Source organism: Urocitellus parryii, chromosome 12, assembly GCF_045843805.1.
Source record: "Urocitellus parryii isolate mUroPar1 chromosome 12, mUroPar1.hap1, whole genome shotgun sequence".
NCBI classification, from domain to species: Eukaryota; Metazoa; Chordata; class Mammalia; order Rodentia; family Sciuridae; genus Urocitellus; species Urocitellus parryii.
This window is the reverse complement of record NC_135542.1, coordinates 89,423,166-89,449,116: the sequence shown is the minus strand read 5'-3', so window position 1 is coordinate 89,449,116 and position 25,951 is coordinate 89,423,166.

Here is a 25,951-nt window from a genome sequence, read left to right as displayed (position 1 = left end):
GGGATTTACTATTTTTTAAAATATAGTCTTTGAGGGCTGCTTTTTTTAAACCTTGAATTTTATTGTCTCTGATCAATACTATAACTCAATTTGTTTAGCTGCATACTTATCCACTGATTATTTTTAGTCATATGATTCATCACAGATATATCTTTATTAGTAGCGGGAGGTGGATCTTGTCTGACACACGATTCTGGCACAGCCAGGTCTTATTTGTGGCTTCTGATCTCTGGCTGCAATACAACATCAGAGCCCAGATCTGTCCCTGGCCATGTCGCATGATTGACACTGTGATCCTGGAACTGACGAAGCATGAAAGGTGTGCACAGGGATGATGTCGGTGCCAAATGGTCTGGCCTTGCAAGGAGCATTGTAGTGGGGAGGTGGCTAAGGGTTCTGGAGGTACAGACCTGAGCCAGGAGGCAGCTGTGCAGGGGAACAGCATCACTTTTCAGCCACTGAACTCACTCCCCTGCACACAGCAAAAACGAGTCACCATCCACACCTTTGCTGTCAGCCTCATGGGTCTTGTGATGAGTCACATTATTCATGCATCATCTGGTTCCAAGACAATGACCAGCCAACATTTTCAGAGTTCTTATGAGTTCTGCTTTGATTTCATGTGCCAGTCAACCTCAGTTTTTAGTGAAAAGTGGGAGGGTTGGTCATGGATTGCCAGTCAGATACCAGGCTAAACTGGAATTTCTTGTGATACTTTGATCATTTTAAAGATTCTGGCCTTTCCTTACTGAATTTTTGCTTTTGCTTGAGGATGTCTCCTAAGTAGTGTTTCACTTATTTTAAAAAGTTAAATAAGTTTTATAGGAATATCTAGAGCCCTCATAGGAGATGGCTTCAAAATCAGATGTCCCCAGGTCCATGTATTAGCTGTGTGTTCCAGAGCAGGTTTCTGGAATTCTGTGGGTGGGTCTCAGCTCCCTTTCCTATAAAATGAGGATAATCATTTCCTTTCTGAAGGATGGCAGTGGAGAGCGGAGGCAGTCTGTAGTGTGTTAGCCAGGACTTGCTCTGCTTTAGAGATGTGAGAAGCCGAATCACAACCAGTTGTTCTTAAGAGAGAGATGGAATCAGGACGGGGAACTTGGATGAATTATACACATCAGGGCTGTGAATAATAGCGTGACCTCCCTCATTCCCCCATCGTGCTTTTATAAGTATCCTGGGTGGACGAATGTTTCCATCTGCTTCAAGCTAATATTATTTAAGTATCTATTCACTTTTCTTTTTTAAAGTAGGAGTGTGGAGAAATAGATTTTCTTGGTGTCTAAAAATAAGGAAAGCATTAATAAGATTTTCTGAACTGGGTAACTTCTTGAAAGGCATATGAAAAGTTCTAGAAGTTATATAACAGGCTAAATAACTTATCTCATTACACAGAACTGCATCAAGTCTTAATCTGGTTTAGAACTGTCAACTGGATGTGGTGACAGACTTCAGGGGACTGTCATGCTTACACCAGGAAACCTGGAGGGGTATTTTGTAAAAATACTTAAAAATTCTAGGTAGCCCAGGCAAGGAACCTGTTTTCTGTCTCCTCAATGAGAGCAGATGCAGTCTAGGTCTCCTACAATGTGAAGAGGGAGTCAGGAGAGGATCTTGTACTGACTGGAGCTATGTTCTCATACCAGTGAAATAAATAAATAATATATATATATATATATATATATATATATATATGTTTTAAAATATTATATTTTAGTTGTTGTTGGACCTTTATTTTTTTCTATTTATTTATATGTGGTGCTGAGAATCGAACCCAGTGCCTCACACATTCTAGGCAAGCTCTCTAACAATGAGCCACAACCCCAGCCCCCTGTGATATTTTAATGCTGCTCCATGATCAGAATCTCAGGATCTGCCTTGCTGGCCCCCACTTTTAATCCAGCTCCAATCCAACCTTTGCCCCTCAGACTCCCCTTTCTGTTTTCCTGCTGGTCCAGTTTTCCTTCCTCCTGACATAGTCTTTATGTGGCAGGACAAAGGTCATTACTATCTAGCTCACTGTTGTCTGCCTTTCAAGTCCCCTGGCAGAGTTGGGTTTTGTGTCCTGTGGCTGCTGCTTCCCTTGCTTCTTCTACCCTCTCCAAGCGGGTGATAGGGAGTGGGGAGATTGGAGTGGGCTGGGAGGAGAGGTGGGCAGGGTGGGGGAGGAAGGAGAGATGGAATGAGAGTTTACATTTGCATAGTGATGTTGAGTTTTTCAGTAAAAGTGAAGGAGAAGGGAAATAGGAAGAAGGCAGAGCAGCCTGGGGCAGAGTTTGGGGGGAGGGAGGAGGAGGTTGGAGGGAAGGGCCCCTTGGGTAACTGTATGTTGTACAAAGAGAACAAAGAGAAAAGGAGGGCTTTAAGAACCACCGCTGGGAGGATGACAAGTTCAAGGGCAGCCTCAGCATCTGCAACTGAGACCCTGTTTCAAAACAAAAAAAAATAAAAAGGGCTGGGGACGTAGCTCAGTGGTAAAGCGCACCTGGGTTCAGTCCCCAGTACCAATAAATCAAATAACACACACACACACACACATATGCACACACAAAAGAAATGAAAAGCATTGCTGGCACTTTCTATTCTTCACGGCATTTGAGAAATTCTAGCAGAGAATTTGGTATATTTTGAATTCTGTTTGCATGAATGGTGTCCCCTTGCCTGTAACAGCCCTCAGAACTGACCCAGGTGTGAGTGTGTCTAATTAAAGGCTAGTGCTACTGGCCAAGCAGTCATTTTCTCTTCAGTTAATTGTTATGCAAATCTCTGCTCCAAAGCATCCTGTATGTACTGGCAGGGCTTCAGAGGGATCTCTCATCCCCTCATTTCTCTGTTCAGGTGTCTCACCCCACTTCTCTATGCTGACAAAAGTGATCACTGTCGTTAACAGTAATAATGATGACAAAAGGCAATCACAGTAATTGGGGCAGTTGGGTAAAGCACCAGTAGAAATGAAAACCAGTTTCTCTGTTTGAAATTCTAGACGTGAAAATCTTTAAATTCTTTCTCATAATGACTCCACAATTCTGAACCCTTTCTGTAGGTGATTTTACAGCATCTAAACGAGAATTCATCCTTTCAGGAAAACTCAGAAAACTTCATCAGCCTGAGCACATGCAAGCTGCTCTTCTGGGCAGTGGATATGGGTCGGTGCATGACTCCTCAGGGTTCAGATAAAACACATATCCAAATAGGTATAATGCAAGGTTTCGGGTGTCTGAAAAGGGCATGGACACCCATTGCTCTAGGAGTTCAGAGGATCGGGTACAGACACACTGCTTAGCAATGGGACATGTTCTGAGAAATCATTGTGAGTTGATTTTGTCTTGGTGGGGGCACTGTGGTGGGTACTTACACACAGCCTGTTGCTCCCAGGCTGTGGACCTGTATAGCACGTGATGGTATTGAACATTGTAGGCTGTTGCCAGTATTTGTGCATCTAAACATGTCTACACATAGAAAAGGTAGTAATTTTCAAGCTGCATTGCAATCTTATGGGACCACCTTGGTAAATGTGGATTGTTGCAGATGGCAATGTCGTTATGGGGAGCAGAATTACATGTGACTTTGGAATTTGGACATCAAGTCCATCGGTTGTTTTTTGGGCAAGACTGTTCTTTAACAGGTATCATCTCAGTGCCAATGATTCCCTGTCTATAAATTCCACAGAGAATTCTGCCCCCCACCCCAAATACTGTCACCCTCTCTCCTTTCCTGCCAGCAGCTGGTTCACTCTGTCTTGCACTCTTTCCATCCTGACTCTTTTTCCTTGGGAGTTCTGACATTGGGGTCCTCTCTCCCCTCCTCCCAGATACTTGTATCATCCAGACTCTCTGATACCCCTCCCCCGGGAGTATTTTTATCCTAAAGGCTTCCCTGGGCCTTACTCCCTGCCTCTGATCAGGCACCAGGTAGGGCCCTTTGGCGGATGCCAGTGTAATCCAAGGCTACTGTTTGGAGAAATGAAGGGGGCAGATGTTTTGGAGAGAGAAAATGCTGGGCCAGCACTGGGTGGTCAGTTCTACCTCTCTAAGCCATTCCCAATAACACAGGTCGATCGCTTGGCACTTTTCCCAAACCCTTGCCAATTGTTCTTTTCCTTTCTGTGTCAACTCATGGCTTCCTATGAGTTTGTGTGCCCTGTGTACCTGCTGGCTGGTTGGTTTGGGCTGTCAATGGGGCCACTACTTTCTCGGCATGCTAGAGAAAGGGTCCTGGGCATCCCAGAGTGTGTGTGGGGTGGGGGAGAGACAGCAGGCTCCATCAGGAGGGGTGGGCGGAAGGCATGGTGGAGGCCAGGCCCAGCCTTTCTATTCTAGAGCTAAGAACAGACTGGTTTCCTTGACAACAGAGATGAAGTCTGCTCATCTGCTGCTCCGGGTAGGCTTTTGTGCATCTGTGGAAAGCTCTGGGACTTGGGGACAAGAAAGGCAATCCTTTCTTTATCATCTGTGTGGCAAGCTATTTCTGAAGATGCGCCAGCCCTTACTGTATTATTAACAATATTAAAACCTTCCCCGGTGTCACAGTGATAATCAGTTATATAACCTGCAAATTGGAGCCCAGATATAGGATCTTCCTTTCTGCTGCATCCTTGATGTGTTTTGCCAACCCACAACACCTTTTTGATGGCATGTTTTAATATGTCAGTCAAATATATACTCACCTCCACTGCTCTTGAAGGCTAAATCAAAAGGATTTCTTCCTTCCTCAGCTAGTAATGATTTGTGTGGCCAGGCTGCTGGGAGGAAATTAAAATTAGCCCTTGACAAGCTGACGCTGGCTCAAACCTGCACTTGTCAGATGGCATCCCCAGAAAAGGTTTTTGGATCCAAATCTTCATTCTTGATGCAAACCAGAAGACTCCAACTTTTAAGCTGGCCCACTTGCTTTCATCACCAGGCTTGATTTCAAGGCAGCAAGTCTTGGTGTAGTGGCTTGGTATTTTATTCATGCAGCACCTTCCCTTACTATGCATTATTAAAGCTTCCTTAAAAAGCAGCCTGAGGATCATTGGGGAGACTTTGAGCCAGCAGTGATTTCGGACTGCGTGCAAGAAGCAACATCCGCTGTTGGAAAAACTCAGAGGATTCTACAAAATTGTAGCCTATGGCAAATCTAAAGGAGATGGTCCTTGGACCTTGGTCTTATAAAAGTAGCTAATTTGATCAAGCATGTCTTTTTGTATGTATGTCTATGTCAGTCTACTGACTTCTTGAATGCTAAATAATATAGATGGGAAACTGTGAGCAGGATGTATATGCACAGAGTGACAGTGAGGAGGTGGGGAGTGATTAGCAGGGGAAGGTGGATTTAGACAGATGTGTGAACAGACAGATGGTGGCCAGAACCTGGAGCCTTTTCCGTCAGGCATTTTAGCAATTCTTCTTTCTCAGTGATGTTCATCTGGGACTCAAATTTAGCTCTGGCATGTCCCTCTGTCCCCAATAAAAAGGGTGAGCTGTGACATTATAAAACCGTTCCTTTGTTTCCTTCATGTCCCCAAAGGAGAGCCACTGACTTCCCCAGGCAAACAGTGGGCTCAGCTTAGAGGCGGCTTCAGTCTACTGAGCTCTTTGTCTGGAGGCCACCTCCCTGCCCCTAGGGATTTTGCTGCTGTGTCTCTAGATGACAGGATCCTCCTCTCTATCCCACCTCCCTCACGCCTCAGAGCCATCTGAGGATGGTGGGGAAATCCAGGACCAGACTCTGGCTTGGTGCTTTTTATCCCCCATGACACAGCCCCAGAATGACAGCTCTGTGGTCTGGCTCCTTTGTGTGGTGTGTGGTTTGAGGGATTGGGGAACGCTTTCTGTTTTGTACATATGTGATTTTCACTGGTCCACTCATTCCTCCCTGCCTTCAAATGTTTCTTAGTTGGACAGAAATTCATTGATGACTTCTGCAGTCAGCCTAGTGTTGAGCAGGTATGAGGATTTGGACTTTTAGGAAAGAGTGTCACCAGTTAAATTCAGAGCTGTTTCTGATTGATACAAAACAGTTTTTGTGAACTGTAAAGATCCAAAAGCTTCATATTTTTGTGCTTCTTTTTCATGGGCTGGTTACAATTCCCTGGCTTTCTCCCACCTTCCTACAGAATCAGGCTGCTTCTCACTGCTGCCCTGTGCCACTTCAAGCTCAGAACCCCATGGGTGGGGGATTTGAAAATAGGACCATAAACATCACCTCTAGGTATTGGGTCTGACACAATGTCAATAGTTCCATTTTGCCTGTGGTTATTAAAAATGAAGGGTGAAAATTCACCTACAGAATTACCCTTTAGTGTCTTCTAGTTTAAAGCCTGCACCTGTTGAATGACAGAAAGGTCTGCTTAAGGGAAACTTAGTGCACAGGGAAGATGCCCTGTGCTATATAACATGATGCACGTGGGCTGGCTGTCGTGCAGATGCTGCATGAGGAAGGAGTGATCCAGGAGAACAGCAAAAGGCAGCAGTGCTCAGGAGTGTCTCTCTGCAAAGTCTGCCAAGGGCTGGGTCTCTTCCTCAAAGGCTTATCGGTCACTCCAGCAAAAAGATTGTGCAGCCACAAATGGTCAGTGGGCCCTGAGTGTGATTAGAAGGGCCTTGAGGTATTGTCTCATTATACCTCAGTCTATACCATCCCATTCATTGAGATAACTCTTAGTGAGACATGGTGAGGACAATGTCAGACAAGTCTGCCCTCTCAGAACTTCCAGTCTAGTGATGGTGACAGCCTATTCTAGTTCTTTGCTATTTTTAGAATTCCAACAAGGAAGTTTCTATACAATAAACAATTCCACAGGTATACATGGTGGTAGCAGGGGTCTTGCCGCCTGACTTAGCATTGGCCTTATTGCTTATATCTCCTTACCCTGCAAAGAGGAAGCAGTCCCACATTGGTAGTAGGTGAGGGTGGTGGCTGCCTGTCCAGGCAGGTCTTTCCCAGCAGACCCTGGGGTAGCAGATGTTTTCTTTTCTCTCATTCTTTGGTGTCCATCAGCTTCTAAGGACCCTGGTCCCCTCACTACCGGGGGCTGAGGCCCCCTTGTTACAGTACAGTAAGGCAGCCTTCATGCTCCTGTTCCTTTTGGCTTCCCCTGCTATCAGCCCACCAAGAGGAACACTGTCTTATTAGATCACGTTGACATGGGAAGGATTAACAAATATCTGATGATCTCTCCCAGGAGCGCTGGCTTTGAAAAAAGAAGATACATTAACTAAATCTCCACATGCTCCCACTTGAGGCAAAGAGGAGTGAGGCAGAGGGACCCCGCTCACACTGCATAATCTGTGGCCTGCTTGCCTGGCCTCACAGGTTCACACGAACCGTGACCATTTTGCCCTCCACGTGAGCAAGTGCTTGTGCACACGTGTGTCCATGCCTTCTTACTAGGTAACTATTTAACTTACATGCATCCTTGTAACTGATCTTGGCCCACAGGCCCATGTGGGGCTGTCTGCCTTTGAAGAGCATCAGTGTTCAAAGTCTCCTCGTGAGGGCATTGTCACATGTCCCCACACCAACCTCAGGGAGCTACACTTGACATCTCTCCCCACTCCGCTCACACGGCGGGGAGAGTTGCGATATTTCACATATACTCTCCCAGAGCTGCTATTTGGGAAAGAAATAGCATTCGTTTTCTTGCCACTATCTTTCACCACTTACAAACGGTAACAATTGCCTATGGGACTCTTGAGAAATTATGAAGTGTTAATTAGTAGAAGCACTGTGTATTTAAAATATATGGCATATTTAAATAACTATGAAATCAAACCTACTTTGCAAAGTTGCAAGACCATCTGGTCCAAAAATCTGAGGACTTGAATTTTTCTGCATATATTAAGAGACATTTTTAGATGCTTCTGGATTTCATATCATTTTTGTTTCCTTAGATATTGAAACTGGGGCCTGGAAGCAGAGTATGACCTGGTTATGGTCATCCTCCAGAATACTCTAATTGCTCTTAATGTCCAAAGGGTCTGATTAGAGAGTGAAAGGACTAGATTGTGGCTCCAGTTGTTCTTTAAAGTCACACATTTCAGAATGATTGATATGGATGACTCTCAACTCTTCTGGACTAAAAATAAAGAGGAAGTGTTTCTTGCAATATTTTGCCAAAGTGTGAAGGATAGGAACCAAGAAACCCCATCTAGCCAGCAACAACTAAATATCAGTATGTCTTTTTCTGGACATCCCCTTGACCTTGATCTTTCATAGGTTCAATGAAGCAGGCAAGGGAGAGTTGGACTGTGTATCAGTCTGGGTCTAACAAGGGAAATAGGAACTTCCTGTATCTCAGCAGAGGGGATTTAATGCAGGACATCTGCACAGGTAGCAGAGGAGTTGAAAACCAACCCGTAAACAGTGTGTGGAGAGGTAGCCCAGCAGGACACTACTCCCCCTGCCCACTCTCACCTCTATCTTGAAGCTGATGAGAGAGAGGGAGGAAATAGTGTCATCCCGCCTGGGGCCAGGGTCCCTCAGGGGAAGCTAGAATATGGTGGGCCTCTGCCGTAGGAGCGGGACTATGGAGGAGATGCCACTTGAGCCAGAGCATGGGACGAAATGCCCTGGCCTCTCCCCCATTTGGGGTCAGTGCCCCCATTGCCTTCAACCTAGCAGGAAGCAGCTGCCCTTGAAAGGGGCAGCAGGGAAGGCTGAGGAGTGGTTAGGCCAGCATAGGCCCAGGCTAGGTGGCCATTGAAGTCCTGCAACAGATAATTAGTGAGTTAGATAGATGCTCAACCTGTCTTCAAGGGTTTGCCAATGGGAAAACCCTGCCAAGAGGGCCCCTGGTCTTTAAGGGGGCCTCCCTGCTTCCACTGTCAGAAATAAACACCCCCAGGGTGCACCTGCCATTCTCCGTGTTAGCGTTGCCCGTATGGAGGAAGGCAAGCCTTCAGGGAGGTGTCTGTGTGTGAGGGACAGAGGGGAGGAGACAGGGGAAACACTCTCTGCCCGTGGGTGAAGAGGGACAGTTGAGGCCCCCAAAGGCCAGAGGTCAGAAGGCTTCACCCAGGACTGGGGATGGTTATCATCGGCAAAAGGGCACTTCTCATCATAAAATAACTCACCACAGGGCAGTGTGCATCGCAGTTTTTTAAAAAAATATTTTTTATTGTAGATGGACACAATGGCTTTATTTATTTTTATGTGGTGAAGTTTGAACCCATGCCTCATACATGTGAGGCAAACGATCTACCGCTGAGCCACAACCCAAGCCCCTCTAGATTATTCCACATATTTTCACACAAAGTATCTTTTTCATAGAATGTCTTCAGTAATACCTGTCAAACTGGATTTGGTACCCTGGATTTGACGTTTGATATGCATCATCCCAGAGTCAGCCACACTCTGGCGGACTCCTCAGGCAAGGTGTTTCAGCCCCAGGAGAACTGATTCCTCTTCTCTGTGTTTTGGGGTTGAACTACTTGAAGAGCCTTTCCAATTATGTCACTCTGGAACCCACCTAGACCCTGGCAGACTGATAAAGGAAATGGCCCTTACAGTCATGTCAGGAAGAAGATGCACATGGGGTTAACATGATACTCACCCACAAGACCACATCCAATGAAGTCCAGACGGAGAGCAGTGGTGTGGCCTCAAGAATGGCGTTCTGGTTTGGATATGAATATCCTCCCAAAGGCTCATGTGTTAGACGAGGCAGCAACATTCAGAGGCAAAAGATGGGACTGTGAGAGCTGTAACTTCATCAGTGGATTAATCCATTTGATGGATTAATAATTTCAATGGATTTTGGAGTAGCAACCTTAGGTGGATGGGGTGTGGCTAGAGGAAGGAGGTCACTGGGGACATAGTCTTGGACTATATTTGTCTCTGGCCCTTTGCTTGCTCACTCTCTCTGCTTCCCACCTGCCATAAGCTGAGCAGCTTTCCTGTGCACACCCTTCAACCATGATGTTCTGCTTTACTTCAAGCCCAGAGCAATGGAGTCAGCCAACCAAGGATGGAGATGTTAAAAATGTGAGCCCAAAATAAACTTTTCCTCCTCTAAGATGTTGTTGTCAGATATTTTGTTCACAGTGACGCAAAGCTGACTAACACAAATGGACTTATGTGGTCAGCAGAGGCTCTTAATAATAACTTGAGGTGTTTGCTTTTCTTGAACGTGAAATGGGGAATATATAGACTATAGCATTCTTTCTTTCTTTCTTCTTTTTTTTGGTACCGGGAATTGAACCCAGGGACACTCAACCACTGAGCCACATCCCCAACCCTTATTTATATTATATTTAGAGGCAGGGTCTCACTGAGTTGCTAAGGGCCTTGCTAAGTTGCTGAGGCTGGCTTTGAACTTGCAATCCTCCTGCCTCAGCCTCCCAAGCTGCTGGGATTACAGGCATGTGCCCCTGGCTCTGTAGCATTATTTCTTATAAACCACTTTTCTTTGCCACCTGGTGGCCTCAAACCTCACAAAGCTTCTGCTCTCTCAACACAAGAATCCTGAAAACTTACAAATTTCTTTGAAGATCCTGTCGTCCTGCTCTTTCCCCATCTCCTTGGGTGTGTGTGGCTGGGTTCAGAGGTAGATTATGTGCTTGATGTGTACAAGGTCCTGGGTTCAATCCTTAGCACTTAAAAAAAAAAAAAAAAAAAAACAACAACAACCACCAGGTGGAACTCATCCTTTTCCCTTATTCACTTTTCTTTTTTCTTTCTCATTCATTCTAACAAATGGAATCTCACTGTGTTGTTCAAGCTGACCCCAAACTCCCGGGCTCAAGCGATCCTCCTGCCTCAGCCTCTCAAGTAGCTGGAACTCCAGGTACACCACCACATGTGGCTGAAAACATCGTTTCTTGGGAGAGGATTAGTTCCTGAGACCCAAATCCTCAAGGATCTAATTGCTTCTTAAAGGTCCCACATCTTGAATAATGTTACAATAGCTTGAAATTTCAAAATGAGTTATTTCCCCCCTAATTCTTAAATTTTGGGATGGGGTCTTGATAAGTTGCTTGAACTGGCCTCCAACTTGGGATCTCCTCCCTCAACCTCCTGAGTAACTGGGATAGAGTCAGGAACCGCTGTGCCCAGCTTCAGTATAAGTTTTGGAGAGGACCTTCAAATCATAGCGGAGGAGAAGGGTCTCAAGGGTGTAGAAAAGCTTCAAAACTCATACATTAATCATCTTTGTTCTGACTCACAGAGGTGAGTCATAGCATGAAAAAAAAGGCAGTTTGGTGATGAAATGAGAGGTTGCAGCCTGAGGAGAGGGAGAGAGAATTAGGCATTGGAGATTAGAATGACCTTGACCAGGGGAAGAAGGAAGGTCAGGTCTCAGCCAAGTCATATATCAGTGCTGGTGTGGGTTGGAGAAGGCCTTCCCATTTGTCTGGAGTGAGTATTCAAGGAGAAGAGTGGGAAGTGGTTACGGAGGAAAAAAACCTAAGTAAACTCTAGCTTCACTTGCTTTCCCCCTCCTGCCAGGTACTGGGGCTTGAACCCAGGGGTGTTCCACCACCAAGCCACATCCCCAGCCCTATCTATCATTTTATTTTATTTTAAAACAGGGTCTGACTAAGTTGCCCAGAGTAGTCTTGAACTTGGAATCCTCTGCCTCAACTTCTCCCGAGTCTCTGGGAGACTCCAGGCCACCATGCCTGGAGATTTCATTTGCTTTTATTTGACTTACAAATTACTGATTTTGGAGGTCACGTGACTGGGTGATTCATTATTAGTCTTCCACTGTCTTTGCTGTAGATCCCACCACTGACTATGAGTTGTGATGAGAATGTTGGCCTAGGTTACTCATGGGGGACCTGAAGGCCACTTTTGCCAAAAACACTCTTCCCTTGGGCCTGCAGATGTCCAGGGGATGGCTGGAACAGGTGAAAATGCTCGACATCTATTTTCATATTGCCCCTGTCTCTTTTCTTGCCCTAGCCGTGGGTCACATTCTACTCAGCACTGTGCATAGACATGCTGATCATTTGAGATACAGGATGTTTATCCCAAACTATTATATAGGGTTAACTTGACCATGACCAGAAGCACCAGACCATGAAAGGAATGATAAAAGGTGAAAGATCTCTACCCATTTCCAGAAAAGACATAAATTTTCCTCCCATTTATTAGCTCATTGTTCCTGTCTTATATCTGTAACCCCGGAACCCCCTAGACTTGAGAAGTTGATTTGTGAGCAAAGCTCGCTCTCCTTCATTCTTTGGCCACTGAATAAAGCCCGTCTTTCTCCCCAAGGATCTTCTTTTGGACATTGGATTTTCCATGGGATGAACCTCTGAACCAGGGTTCAGGGACAAGATGATACCTTAATGAAAATAGGAGGAGATTGAGAGTCAAGATGACTATCCTCTTGTCCAGAAAGAAATGGCATAGTGCCACCTGCCCTGCCCTGATCCCAGGGCAAGCTCTGGAAACCAAGCCCAATGTTCTTCCCAATCGAACACAGAAAAGTGCTCAATCTCTTGAGGGGAGCTGCTTGCTACCAATCAGCTGGTGTCAGTGCATGATATAAAGCCTTGGGACCATCTTGGCTATGAACAAGAAGAAGTCATAGAGGATTTTTTAAGCATTTTGGAAATATAATCATGTGGGATAGATGGTGGTGGTGGTGGGGTTGTGCAGAAAGGGACCAGTGGGAAGTGCAGTGAGGATTCAGGTGAAGGAGCACCTGCTGCCTCTACCTGCTCCTGCACTGGCTTCAGCTTTTTTATTTTTTAAACATAGGCTCTGTTGGGGGATAAAGTACACACTCCCTCTCTGGGACGTGTATGCCAGAGGCTTCTCCTGTCTTTTCCATCAAACTGAGCTTCTCAATACCTAGTCATGTAAGAGCCCGGGCTATGTTTGAGGCAAATTCTTGTCTCCTTTTTAGATCAAGTGTTTTTTTTTTACCCCCTAAAATAATTAATTCAATGATAGTAATCCACAATTTTTATCAAGTTCATTGAAATTAAGATTCTACCAACATAGCTTCTGTTTTCCTAGGTATCGTCCTGGCCTCTGTGAGCCAGGATGAGGATGTCTTTTTTTTCTTTCCCCTGTCAAAAAGGACAGGAGACCGTTCTTGGTTGACCCTGTTAGAGGTGATGAACTGGAGCAGTCAGAACCCATTAGCATTGCCTGGATGAGCTGCTGTTCAATTCAGAAGCATCGATTGAGCCCAGGGACAAGTGCCACCAAAGGTCAATGACCTGCATCACTCTTTATCCTACAGCTAAAAGCTGAGCTCCTATCCACTGTCACAGGGGCCCAGCATTATGGCGGGTGTGCTCTACGATCTCTACCCCTTTGTTCCCATGGCTTCCTTGCTCCTCATGATGCTGCTGATGGCCACATGCCCTCAGACCCTCCATACTCAGAGTGTGATGTGGACCCGCACAGCAGCATCGCTGAGAGCCTTTGAGGAATGCAGATTCTCAGGCCTCACCCAGACTTATTGAATCAGAATCTGCAGTTAGCAAGATCCTCAGGGGATCTGTGTGCCCATTATGGTTGGAGGAGCACCGTGACTGTTCTGGGGGCTAGATGCCTGGAATCATGGTGTGGGTAGGGCTATGCTCTCTCTGCGGGGAGGGGAGGGGAGGGGAGGGGAGGGCCCTCCTCCCTGCCTCTTTTAGCTTCTGGTGACTCCAGGGCTTCCTTGATTTGTGGCTGCATCACTCCAGGCTCTACTTCCCCATATGGCCATCCCCTCTGTATCTGCATTACCAGGACACATGTGATGGGACTTCAGGCTCACACAGATCATCCAGGTTGGTTTTGCCTGAGATTAATTACATCTGTAAAGGTCCATTTCCTAAGTAAGATCATACTCACTGATTCTGGGAGTGAGGACATGGATACAGTGTGTGTTTATCTGTGTGTATGGGGGGGGGTAGATCCCCTTGGGTCATTCCCAAACAGGGCTCACCCTCCTTGGCTATTGCAGCCATTTTCTGATTCAACCACATTTGCAGAAAACTGCCAAACAAGGCCAGCATTGTTGAGTGCTGCTACTGTGACTGGCATCAGGTGTCATCCTAAATATTTGACATGGATGAACTCATTTGATTATAACAGCTCCCCCTGGGGGTGGCCACCAGAATTACCATTCCTACTTTAGAGATGAGGAAACTGAGGCACAGGGTGGTTCAGAGACCTGTGTTCTGTCTCCAGCTGGTAGAGGGGAAGCCGGGCTATAAACTGGGCAGTCTGTAGGGAGTCTTCATTCTTCACCATTAAGTAATAATGTTTTTGAAATTTGAAAGGTTCAAAAGGTTATCCTCCAGGCAGGGAGGAGAGGAGGTAGAGGAGAGAAATGACAGCAGAGGCCTTTGTGCCATTTCCCAGGGAGGCTCGGGCATGAACAAGGCCAAGATCCAGTGTGATCAGCTTTCCTGCCCGTACCCAACACTCCCCAGAGGTTGGGTGCCTTTCCTGCTCTTTGCACTGGAGAATGCAGAGCACATCTCACCCACTGGTGAGTGACTAGCACCTAGCATGGTGCCTTGCATCTGTATCAAAGGAGCACACACTTGGATAGGAGCTGGCAGGGGACTCTCTCTGCCACCTAGCCCAGGGACACTTGGATCATCTTCTGAGTCCTACAACCCTGAGAGAGGATCCAAGTCAAGGAAACCTGAAAGCTGAGATAGCCCAGCAGTGGGGCCAAAGGTAACCTTCCAGTGTGCCTGGGTGAGCAGCCCGGAGAACCACTCCACCTGGCTTGAGCCTACGAGTGCAGAGTGTGGGCACCTCACACAGGAGGTGGGGGATAGAGAAATACGGGACTGAACAGGGGCGTGGCTTCACTAGGAAGTGGCAGTCAAGCCAAGTTCTGAATCCCTTGTGAAGAGGCCACCCAGAAACACAGGTGGGACATTTCTCATGAGAGAGGTACTGCAAGGACTGCCATGTAGAATGAGGTACTCGGTGGTGGAGGGACTTGCCCAAGGTCACACACAGTCATTCCTCACCCCACAGCACAGAGTGGGTTCTGGAACGGCAGGCTTATGGCAGGACAGTGCCTAACACAGTGCCTGGACATGACAGGCACTTGCAAATATATGTAATTATTCCACCCAACAGCTCTTTCATTAAAAATCACCTAGATTCATATTTCCCCTCGACTGTATTTGATAGATGAATGCCACACGGGTGTTCATCATCAAAGAAGTTGGTTAGGTGAGTAATGTGTCTGTCACTCAGTGCTTTTGGTCTGTGTGATGCCTTGGCCTGACACGTTCCATTTCCTTGAAATGCCTCTGGAATTTCCTTGAAATGCCCCCACCCTTTTTTTGGGGGGGGGTGGATGGGATTCCCCTCTTCATACCCTTTTTGTGTTTCTGCCTGGGTTTGCAGTCCTTTGCTGCTTTTTCTTTTTCCCAGACTAAAAATATCACCCCTGACTCTTAAATTGCAAGCTTGACTTCCAAGAAGAGTCAGAGGCCCTTCCCAAGGTACAAGTGCATCAGGAGATGGCTGACCCTAGCCTTTCATGCCTATAATAAGTGGCCAGGCCAAGGGGTTCAGGGATGAGTAGGAAAACCCTGCAGCCCAATCCAGGTGTTCTCACCAGTGATGCAGGCAGCATCGTAGCCAGCACGGGAGGCTCTAGATTACCTGCGGTCTTTGTCCGTTTTCTGCTGCTGTAAAGAATACTGGAGACCTTGCTATTTTCTATAAAGAATAGAGGCTGATTGAGCTTACAGGTCGAGGCTGGGGGGCCCAAGAGCATGGTGCTGGCTCTGGTGAGGGCCTTGTTGCTGTGTGAAGCCTGGTAGAGGGCACCGCCTGTCAAGGAAGCATGCACAAGATGGAACCAGCCAAACTCATCCTTTTGTCTACAGCCTGCTCCCCAGACAACTGGTGCTATGCTCTTATGCCTAATTACCTCTCAAAGGTTCTCCCTCTTAATGCTGTTACGGTGACAATTAAATTTCAACATGAGGACCAGGTCTTTCAAACAATAGTGAATACCCAGAAGGAAAAGTGGAGCGACCCATTTAAAAAGCTAATCCATCAAAAATCCATCAGTGTATTTAGTACAGAAATTCAGCAGCAGACATAACCTGCCTGATTTTATTATGCTCAGTCTCACAGATTCATTGACATTCCCTTGAGAATATTTGATGGGGGCAGGCAGCCCAAATGCATGCTTACTGGCAGGATGGAATTGAGAATTCAGTCAGTTAAACAGGTGAGGAATGATTTAATAGTAGCATCCAACATCTGTGGAGTCCTTTCTATATTCCAGGCTTTCATATAATATCTCACATAATCCTGAGAAAACACAGTCTCCACATGGCACAAATGAAGAAATCAAGGTTTGGAAAAAGTAATTTACCCAAGGTCATAACTAAAGAGATGCAAAGCTGGGATTCAATCCTGACATTTAATGCTTGTATTCTTGGCCATGATGCTTCATGGCAGAACCAATTCCCTGGACCCATAATGTACAAAGATAGTTTTGGACTCTCAACAGGAGTCCAAGACTGTTACCACCCTCCACAGTTCTTAATTTTCTTTGCTGTCGCTGTTTCCAACTTTGAGAAAATACAGGGCAGAACCGAATGGCAGATAGGGAGAGACTTTATAGGGGATGGGAACTACCATTTGTTGTTCCTATGTGCTAGTTCCTATGGAGAACATTCTAGCCATCCTGTTTTTTTTTTTTTTTTTTAAATTGGCTCAGTAAATCAGAAACTGAGGTAATGGATGTAACTCCATTTCGATCTCCTCTTTTCAGCTTTGGCCTTCCTGTGCCATTCTAGTCTTGCCTTATGACATGCTCCTATTTCACAGCGGAGGTAGAGGACTCCTCATCAGAGTGTAGATGTACACAGAGAGAAAACCCATTTGAAAGGTGCTTACATCCTTCTGCCTGTTGTCTTGAATCTCAGGACACAGTGCTGGGCAGAAGTAGAGATGGACAGCCAACAAAACTTGTCTTCTGAGGAGGGTGTTGAGGGGCTCTCCTAAGCCCCCCATTGCCTGTCATCCCTCGGCTCCCTGACCCAGTGGCTAGCATGCTGCCCACCACGTGAAGTGGATGGCCCTAACTTCTCTCCGGGGTTCTCATACTTCATGAATTCCAAGACACATTTCCCTTACGTTTCAATATCTCTGACATTGGGATTACCCTTCAATCAATGGTGACTTATAATTAGTAGTTTTTTCTTTCTTGATCATAAATAATGGTATATCAATCAGTGGAAGATATCTTAGATTTGAAGAAACATGTTGGTGCCAATGTTTATTTTTACCCCTCTCTATCAAATCAATAACTGATTTGATGTCTTTCTTCCCACTTCTGAGACCAGCCTTAAAGGTCTTCCTTGTGTTCGCCTGTATGACTCACTCACCTCCTACATTGTGAGGCTGACTACAGTCACCAGGATCAGATAGCCCTAATCATTATAATGACCATGACCTTCCATACCCTGCACCTATGTCTTATCAGGAGTTGCACAGCATCTTGAGAAGTTGTGAATTAGAAGGTCATATTTTAAGATTTGTGGGTTCACTTTTTATTTCCTTGAATCTGATATTAATAGCTCGATAGCTCCAACCCCTCGAAGTGAGTGTAGTTGAACTTCATTAAGTCTCCTTTAGAAGGAGTCCCCATTTTTTAATCTGGATGTGGGAGTGGACTTGCTTCCTTGATAGTATTCCTTTCATGTCTCCGATGCTAGGTGGACTGATCAATGAGGTGGTTGCTGTGGCTGTGTCAGTGCAGAAATTTCCTGGAGGCATAAAAAATTACCACTAATTATGTGTTCACTACATTGCATTCTCAGAGAGCACGTGGCTTCCTGATCATATTTGGCTAGAAACTTTTTCCCCCTTCTATATGAGGGATTGAACCCAGAGTGCTCCACCACTAAGCTATATCCCCATACCTTTTTTAAAAAAATTTTTAAATATTTATTTTTTAGTTGGACACAATATCTTTATTTATTTATTTTTATGTGGTGCTGAGGATCAAACCCAAGGCCTTGCATGTGCTAGGCGAGCGTTCTACCACTGAGCCACAACCCCAGCACCCCCCCCCCCCACCTTCTTAATTTTTTAAATTCTGAGATAAGTCTTGCTAAGTTGTCCAGGCTGGTCTCAAACTTTTTGAACCTCCTGCCTCAGTCTCCCAAGTAGGCAGGTGGTAGCTGTGGGCCACTATGCCTGCTGCCTTAGAAGCTGCATTCCTTGAAAGTCATACTTAGGGGTCTTGATTTCCCCCTTTCTGAGAATTAAGTAAAAGAAAAATAATTAGAAGTCTCTTGAGAAAAGACACTTCAGAGGAAAAGAAACCATCTGGAAAACTCAAAAGAATCACCTCTTATATTCTGCTACAGCAAACAGAAGAAAAGTGTCAGAAAATTATTTGGCATATTGAGTATAGTTAAAAGATACATGTATCATAGAGAAGGAATAGACTAACACAGAAAGGTCTAAGTAAAAATAAAGTAAGAAAAGTACTCAAAAAGATAAAATGTTAAATATCCAAATTGAAATCCAGATTATTTTTTGCTGAATTAAAATCATTGAAGTGGGGCAAACTATCAGAAGGCAAGGAAAATGTCTCTACCACTAGTGAGAGGAAAAAAATCATATATTTAGAGGACAGAGATTCAACACACAGATAATTGTGATTCTGAAGGAGACAGTAGAATGAGTGGAGAGGAAGCAATAATCATGGAGTTAACAGAAGACCATCTTGAGCTACAGTAAAGATGTGAGTACTTTCTCTGGGTTAGGTTACCTGTTGTAACAACAACCTCAGAAATGCCAATCCGGGGCTTAGTGGGCTACCTTCCATGGAGTGACCGCATCATCCTCCAGGGTGGGGAGTGTGCCCACTGGATCCTCTGCATCCAGCTGGAGGCAGGAACTGAGAGAGCATGTGGAGAAGGCACCTCTTCTGTAAATTGCTATGCTAGTCAGTTTTCTGTTACTGTAATAAATGTCCAAGATAAATCAACTAAAAAAAAAGTTTATTTGACTCATGGTTTTGTAGGTTTCGGTCCAGGACCAATTTGTCCGATTACTTTGGGCCTGTGGTGGCACAGTACATCATGGCGGGAGTGCATGGCCGAGGGGGCCCACTTGCCTTATGGCTGAGGGCAAAAGAGAAGAAGAGATCAGCACCCCATAATCCCCTTCAAGGGCACACCCTCAATATCCTAAAACCTCCAACTAGCCCCACCCCTTAAAGGTTCCCCCACCTTCCAATATCACCAACAGGACTGAGCCTTAAACACATGGGCCTTTGGGGGAACATTCCAGATCCAAACTATGGCAGTGGCCTAGGTTACAGGCGATGCCTATCGCTTCTGTGTCCCTATGACCCTATCCAAAGAGAAAGGGGCTGGGAAGTGTGGGAAGGTTGAAGAGGAAGTGGGTTTGGGGAGCACATGGCCTTGTCTCTGACACATGGGTGTGCAAAAACATATTCAGAAATAGAAGTTGGAATAGTTCTTTCCTGAATGTCTCCATGATGAAAATTTAAGCCCCACAGAACCATGAAAGAGGAGCAAAGTCAACAAGCTACATCCTATTTTCCCATCTTATTTGTGACCTGACTATTGGAGCCTCACTCTCGACCTTCCATGGGGATGCACTGGAGGCCAGCAGTTCCCCACAGGAGCCGTCAGGCCTCCCACTGTAATGTATTCCTTCCAGCTGCCACCACCTTCTCTTCCTGGATGTACTAATTCTCTTCCACCTCGGCTCCCAACAGCCAAGTCCCAAATCTCACTTGAGTTGTGTTGTGAATTTTCAGTTTCCCCCATCTGGAGAGGGGAGGGATGGTGTCAGAGTCCACTCCAGTCTCAGATGCCAGGTGGTCTTATAATTTTTTCTTGTGCCTTATTAGTGACCCCCCCCCCAAATGCAAATATCCCCAAGCCAGAATAAAGCAAAACCAACAAAACAATGTGGGTCCTAATGTGCTAAAAGAGCACTTAGTCCCACCTCTTGTGACCCAGAGGATTTGATTTGTTCTGCTAGAACATAGGACACATGGTCCAAGAGCTGCTTCCTGGGTCTCTTGGCTGGGAGTGAGGATGGGGGACAAGGGTAGTCCTGCCACATGACAGTGGGTTACATTTCACTTTCCTGTTGAAGGACAAATGGGATCAGATTGGGCCAAATAGAAGAATCACCGTTTTACATTTGATGGAGATGAAACTTTTGAAAATGTAGCTTTGGTGGTTTAAGGTACAATCTTGCCTGAAGGCAAAAGGTGTCAAAGTGACTGCTTAAAAGTAACTGTGACTGGATTCCCAGACAGCCGGAGGTGTGGAACAGTGAACCAGAGCGTGTGTCAGCTCCATTAGACCACCTTTTTGATGAGCCTTTATCTGCGGCTCTGGCTGACCGTTCCACTGGGGGGACTGAGTGGCGGCTGAGCCCAGCCACCCTGCTAATTCAGCAATGTCTCTGCATCACCAGGGCTTCTTGGATGCCCCTTCTCTCCCCTTCATGAAGGCATGAGGTCCATGTGGTTTTTTGATCAGTGGCAGGAGCATCTGACCAGCTGGTTAAAGCTCAGAGCTGGAATTTCGAGGTTGGGAACCACCTGGCCGCCTCCTGGAGCCTTCCCTAAAGCACTCTCTGTGCCCCCTCAGATCAAGGGTCATAATGACATCATGGACAACCACAAGAATGGGATCTGAATTAGAATGTATAATAATATGTCAAAATATACCTTAATGTATATTCAAGAAGAACAAATAAAATAATTTAACAATCACATTTAAAAACAGAAAAAAGGATTGTAGTGAGCTTGCTATGGGCCACCCACCCTATCGTGGGCCCTTTGAGAGCAGGGACTATGAATTATACCCCTTGTATCCCCAGGAACTGACTCATGGCAGGTATTTATAGAAAGAATTGTCTTTGAATCCAGCTCAGGCAAGTCTCAGAGGTGAGCTCTACCTACATTGCAGTGACCCAACAGTCATGGGAGGCTGTGTAGGTGGTCCACTTCCACCTGTCACCATCACAGCCTACCTGGCTTCCTGCCCGGGACCAGAGCCATCCTCATTATCTGAAAGCTCAGCCCACCTTTCCAGAATGAATACTGGAGGTGCCTGCTTCCTCCCCATTTGCCCTCTGTTCTGTTTTCTTCTGAGTTGGGAAAGAGCTCAGTTCTGAGCCCAAGTGCCAGAAGCAGGAACCAGAATCATCCTTTCTGGTGCTGGCCAATCCTTGGAGCTGCTGCCAGGAATATGAAGCCCAGGTTTTGGGCTATGGCCATGGCAGATTTTCATCTCCCTCCTACAAGCCCTGGCATCCGCTCACCTTCCTCTGAGGGAGGGAGAAAAAGAGTCTCTGGGATTAGACGAGTTTAAACCCAGGCCCTTACCATTGCTATGGCCCAGATAAAGTCACTTGGTTTCCTGGAGCCTCGATTTCCCCACCTGAAAAACCAGGATGTTAGTCTTTCAATACTAGGAGAAGGGCTGGGAAAAGGGCTCAGCACTGAGTGTTGATAGCTTCTGCTGATTGAATAATGTCTTTCTGCAAGATCTAACACAGGACCTTAGCTTTCAAAAATGTGGGCCCAAAGTTTCCAGTGTCCTGTCCCAACAAACATTAAACACAATGTGTTTCAGGTCAATATTGACATGCATTTTAATGCCCTGTATTGTGCTGACCTGGACGGTTGGCTGCATATCTGCATATATTTGCATATGTATCTATTATGTTTCATTTGAATTCATAAATAACAAACATGACTGTGGGTCTCCAGCAGGCAGGAATCATGTCTCATTTCTTTCAGGTATCTTCCCTCTCCTATTCAATTCCAGTTCTTGCTTACTCCCGGGCATCAATAGATATTCCACAAATAACTGCTGTGTGAGAGGGAGTGGATCTGACTCCATGTTTGTAAGAAGGAGATCTTGGTCCACTCCTTCCACAACAGAGTAGTAGGAGAATGTAAAAACCTGTCTATCAACCACTAGGTGTGAGGTCCTTTGAGGAAGGTTTTAAAAATGCACTGGTTGGGCTGGGGATGTGGCTCAAGCGGTAACGCGCTCACCTGGCATGCGCGGGGGCACTGGGTTCGATCCTCAGCACCACATAAAATAAAATAAAGATGTTGTGTCCATTGGAAACTGAAAAATAAATATTAAAAAATTCTCTCTCTCTCTCAAAAAAAATGCACTGGCCTTTACTGGAAAACGAGGCAGCAGGGATGACCACAAATAAGAACTTCTGGGGCAGTTGAGGGTTAAAGGATTCTTCCAGTTGATGGGGTTTCTCTCTAGACATAGAAAGACTTTTCTGCCTCTCTCCTTCCACCTTTTCTTCTTTCAAATTACCTTTGTTCTGCCAGGCATAGTGGTGCATACCTCTAATCCCAGTGGCTCAGGAGGCTGAGGCAGGAGGATCACAAGTTCAAAGCCAGCCTCAGCACAGTGAGGTGCTAAGCAAATCAGTGAGACCCTGTCTCTAAATAAAAATACAAAATAGGGCTGGGGATGTGGCTCTGTGATTGAGTGCCCCATTTGTGAGTGGGCCTGAGTCCAATCCCACCCCCATACAAAATTACTTTTGTCCTAAGTGATCAGTGATTAATATCCAATTTGAAACTTTGGAAAATTCAAGAAGAGTATGAAAAGATGGTGATAAGCATCCTCCTTGATCCTGCCACAGAGGTCTGAGCTCCTTCTTTATCTGAACACACCAGGCAGGGTGTGGTCCAGTCCCTATTTCAACTGCCCCCATTTTTTTTTCTGCCAAACAGCAGCAGTATAGCCATGAAGGGCTCCTGTTCCATGTTGGGGATCTTACTCATGGATTGGTGAGTGTGTGTTCTGACCCTGAGCCTTAAGCTTGCTGCAAATGTTGGGTTGTCCTTCTGGGAGCTGGTCTATGGCACTGGGGCCTGGGCTTTCAGAGGCTGGCAGTGCCAAGGGTGGTTGTGCTTGTGACAGTGGTGGGCAGCTGGAGATGTCATCTTGTGGTGTCTTTCTTCTTTGGGGTCAGGGTGCCAAGTTCTGTTGGTCTGGAGACCCACAGCCAGTGAAGTGGCAGGAGACAGTCACCCACCACTCCTTGGGATGCACAGAGCTGAAGCAGGTTTTAGCAAAAAGTCAGGCAGCTTGGGCGTCTCTTATTCCCCCCACAGACCTCCTGTTCTTTTTTACAGCCATAAGGAGCAATCTGTAGAAATGTGATTTCATACCTCAGTGGGGACACATACTTTGTCTTGTGAGATAGGGAAGAAAACGCTGTGTGACGGGAAGCATGTTTCCTCCCCACCCCCACTTCCCTGCTATCAGGGTGGATCCCAAGGAGGGTCTTTCTGAAGGGGGGTCAGTGTGAGGATGCGAACTGGTGACTCCGAGAGGGATTCTAGGGCTCCCATGTGCAGAGTGGAGGATCCTGAAGGGGACAGGTACTGGAGGGAAGAGGCCGAACTCGGGAGAGCCAGGAGGATGGCGGTGCATCTGTGTGGTATGTGAGGTTACCTTCCCGTCCAGCAGTACACTGAGTCGTTCTTGTTAGCTGCAAGCCATTGCTGGGATCCTGCTTCAAAACAGAAGAGCATAGTGGCTGGAGGGGCCCAGGCTTCGGGCTCTATATCAGAAGAGCACTGTGCTTGGGAAGAAGTGATTTAGGCCCTAGGGCACTTGCCACGCAGGCCTGTGAATACCTGCACCTTACCCTGAAACCGGTGGCTGAGTGTTCTTCCCCTCACTCTGTACTGCAGGTGTCCCTCAGGCCTTCCTCGCTTTGAGGACCCCAGGGCCGGGCACTGCGCTTTGTTAAGCTGGCCTAGCTTCCCAACGTCCCACGAGTGACATTTGTATGAGTTCTACTAATATTTATTCAGCACCCATCTCGCACCAGGCCCTGTGACAACACAACATGGGGGACAGAAAAATGCTTGTGACATAGGCCCTTGCCTGCTTGGAGCTCAGGGTAATAGATATTTGCTGTCCACTTGCAAGTGGAATGGAAGAGGTAACAGTAATGTGACGGCCTGAGGGAGGCTCCGGGAGAGAGGACACCGGAGCCTAGCCAAAGGAGGGGGGCAGACAAAAGGGTGCCTCTGACAGACACCGGTGCCGACAAAGAATCTGTCTGGTACCTCAGGGTCTTGTGAATCACCCCTGGAGTGGGACAGGCAGAGAGCGGGAGGCAGATAAGAGATGGTAACTCATCCTGCAGGTGGCCATCCTTAAGGAGAGGGGGTGGAGGTGGGAATGGACAGAGAGGTAAAAGTGTAACTCCCTGGTGGGAGGTCAGTGAGTTTAAATTTTTAACATGGACTATACATTTGATTGGAAAATGGAATTCAGAATTAAAATTTTATATTTAGAAAAGGTGCAAAGAATAGCTGTCATTTTAAAAATAGAATCCAACAAAGTTTTGGCTGGAGGTTCAAGAATTTAAGAAAGGGGTGGGTGGTCACAAGAATATGGCCCCTAGTGAAGGGGATGGGGTTTTAGCAGGGCAGTGGCAAGTGTGGACCAGATTTGCCATCTTAGACCAGTGATTCTGGCAATTGATGGGATGTTGGACAGGAAAGAGGAAAGACCAGGGCCAGGGGCTATTGAAAGGATGGAGAGATGGAGGTACCAGGTCTCTTTCTCTTCCCTTGCCCTCATCCAACTTTCTGTTTTGGTGCCTGTCCTGGCCCACCTCAGTCTGACTCTGCAGTCGGACTTGACAGTTTTGTTGCCACAGATTAATGGTTTGCAGATGATGCATTTGCTTCCAGTACCTCTCAGGGCCATCTTCCTTTTAATCAAGATAACAGAATAACCCAAAGAATGGGGCTCATATAGAGTTGAACATCAGTAGAGACTGGGATGGGAATTATTTTGTTCATCTGGGGGACAGATGTCTGCCTTCTTATATGAGTGGTACACATTACTTCTGGGGAAAAGGGTTAATTCTGTTTTTGCACATGAGATAGAACTCAGACTCTGACAGTTCAAATCTTAGCCAGTTGTAGTCATCTGACAGCCTCAGACCTCTATGCCAGGGGCTACTGGGAAATGGGGGAGCTGATACTTGGGGTAAGACAACTTGCCTGGATTGGTCCTTAGGGAGGGCGGTGGGGGTGTGCCAGCAACCCCAGGCTGAGTTGTCCTGGAAGGCAGGGCTCCCATCTTGGTGGGCACTGGAAAGATGTAGCATCAAGGGGTTGTGACTCTGTTCTAGATAGAAATAAAACCACTGGAAGGAGGACACCAGCTGGCACTGGGCATACTGAGCTATAAGCCTCGCTTTTGAAAGCAACCACCAGTGCCCTAACTAGAAGGTGGACATCTGGACTGCTTTTAGGGACCCCCCAGGCACTGAAACACTGAGCCCTAGGACCCCTTGGCTGAGTCAAGAAGCAGACTATACCTCAGTGGCATGCCACTGTCCTGGACTCCCAGACAGGTCATACTCTTGGGTCCACCCTCCTTGTCTCTCATTGGTGAAACACTTCTTTCTGAATGGTTATATATGGGACAGCATCAAGTTAAGGGCTGGAGCTGAACTGAGCCAGAGCCATGGGTAGGGGGTTGAGGGGGCAGTCAGGGATGCTGCCAGCCTTGGGTGAGACCATCCCAGAGGTCTTAATAGGGCTCTCACAGGAAAATGGAAAACTATCACTTGTGCATTGTTTTGTTTTTGTAGTACTGGGGATTCAACCCAGGGCGCTCGACCCCTGGGCCTCATCCCAAGCTCTTTTTTATTTTGAGACAGGGTCTCACTAAGTTGCTCAGGCTGGACTTGAACTTTGTGATCCTCCTGCCTTAGCCTCCCAAGTAGTTGGGAGTACAAGGCCCTGCACGTGTGGGTTTTAAAAATTTTGGTCTGGGGATATAGGTCAGTTGGTAGAGTGCTTGTCTTGTATGCACAAAGCCCTGGGTTCAATCCTGTGTGTGTGTGTGCGTGTGTGTGTGTGTGTGTGTGTGTATGATTAATCTTTTGAAGAACTCAATGCCCAGGATTTTTGGAGTGGCAGCTTGCCCATTGTTGTTAGATATTAACA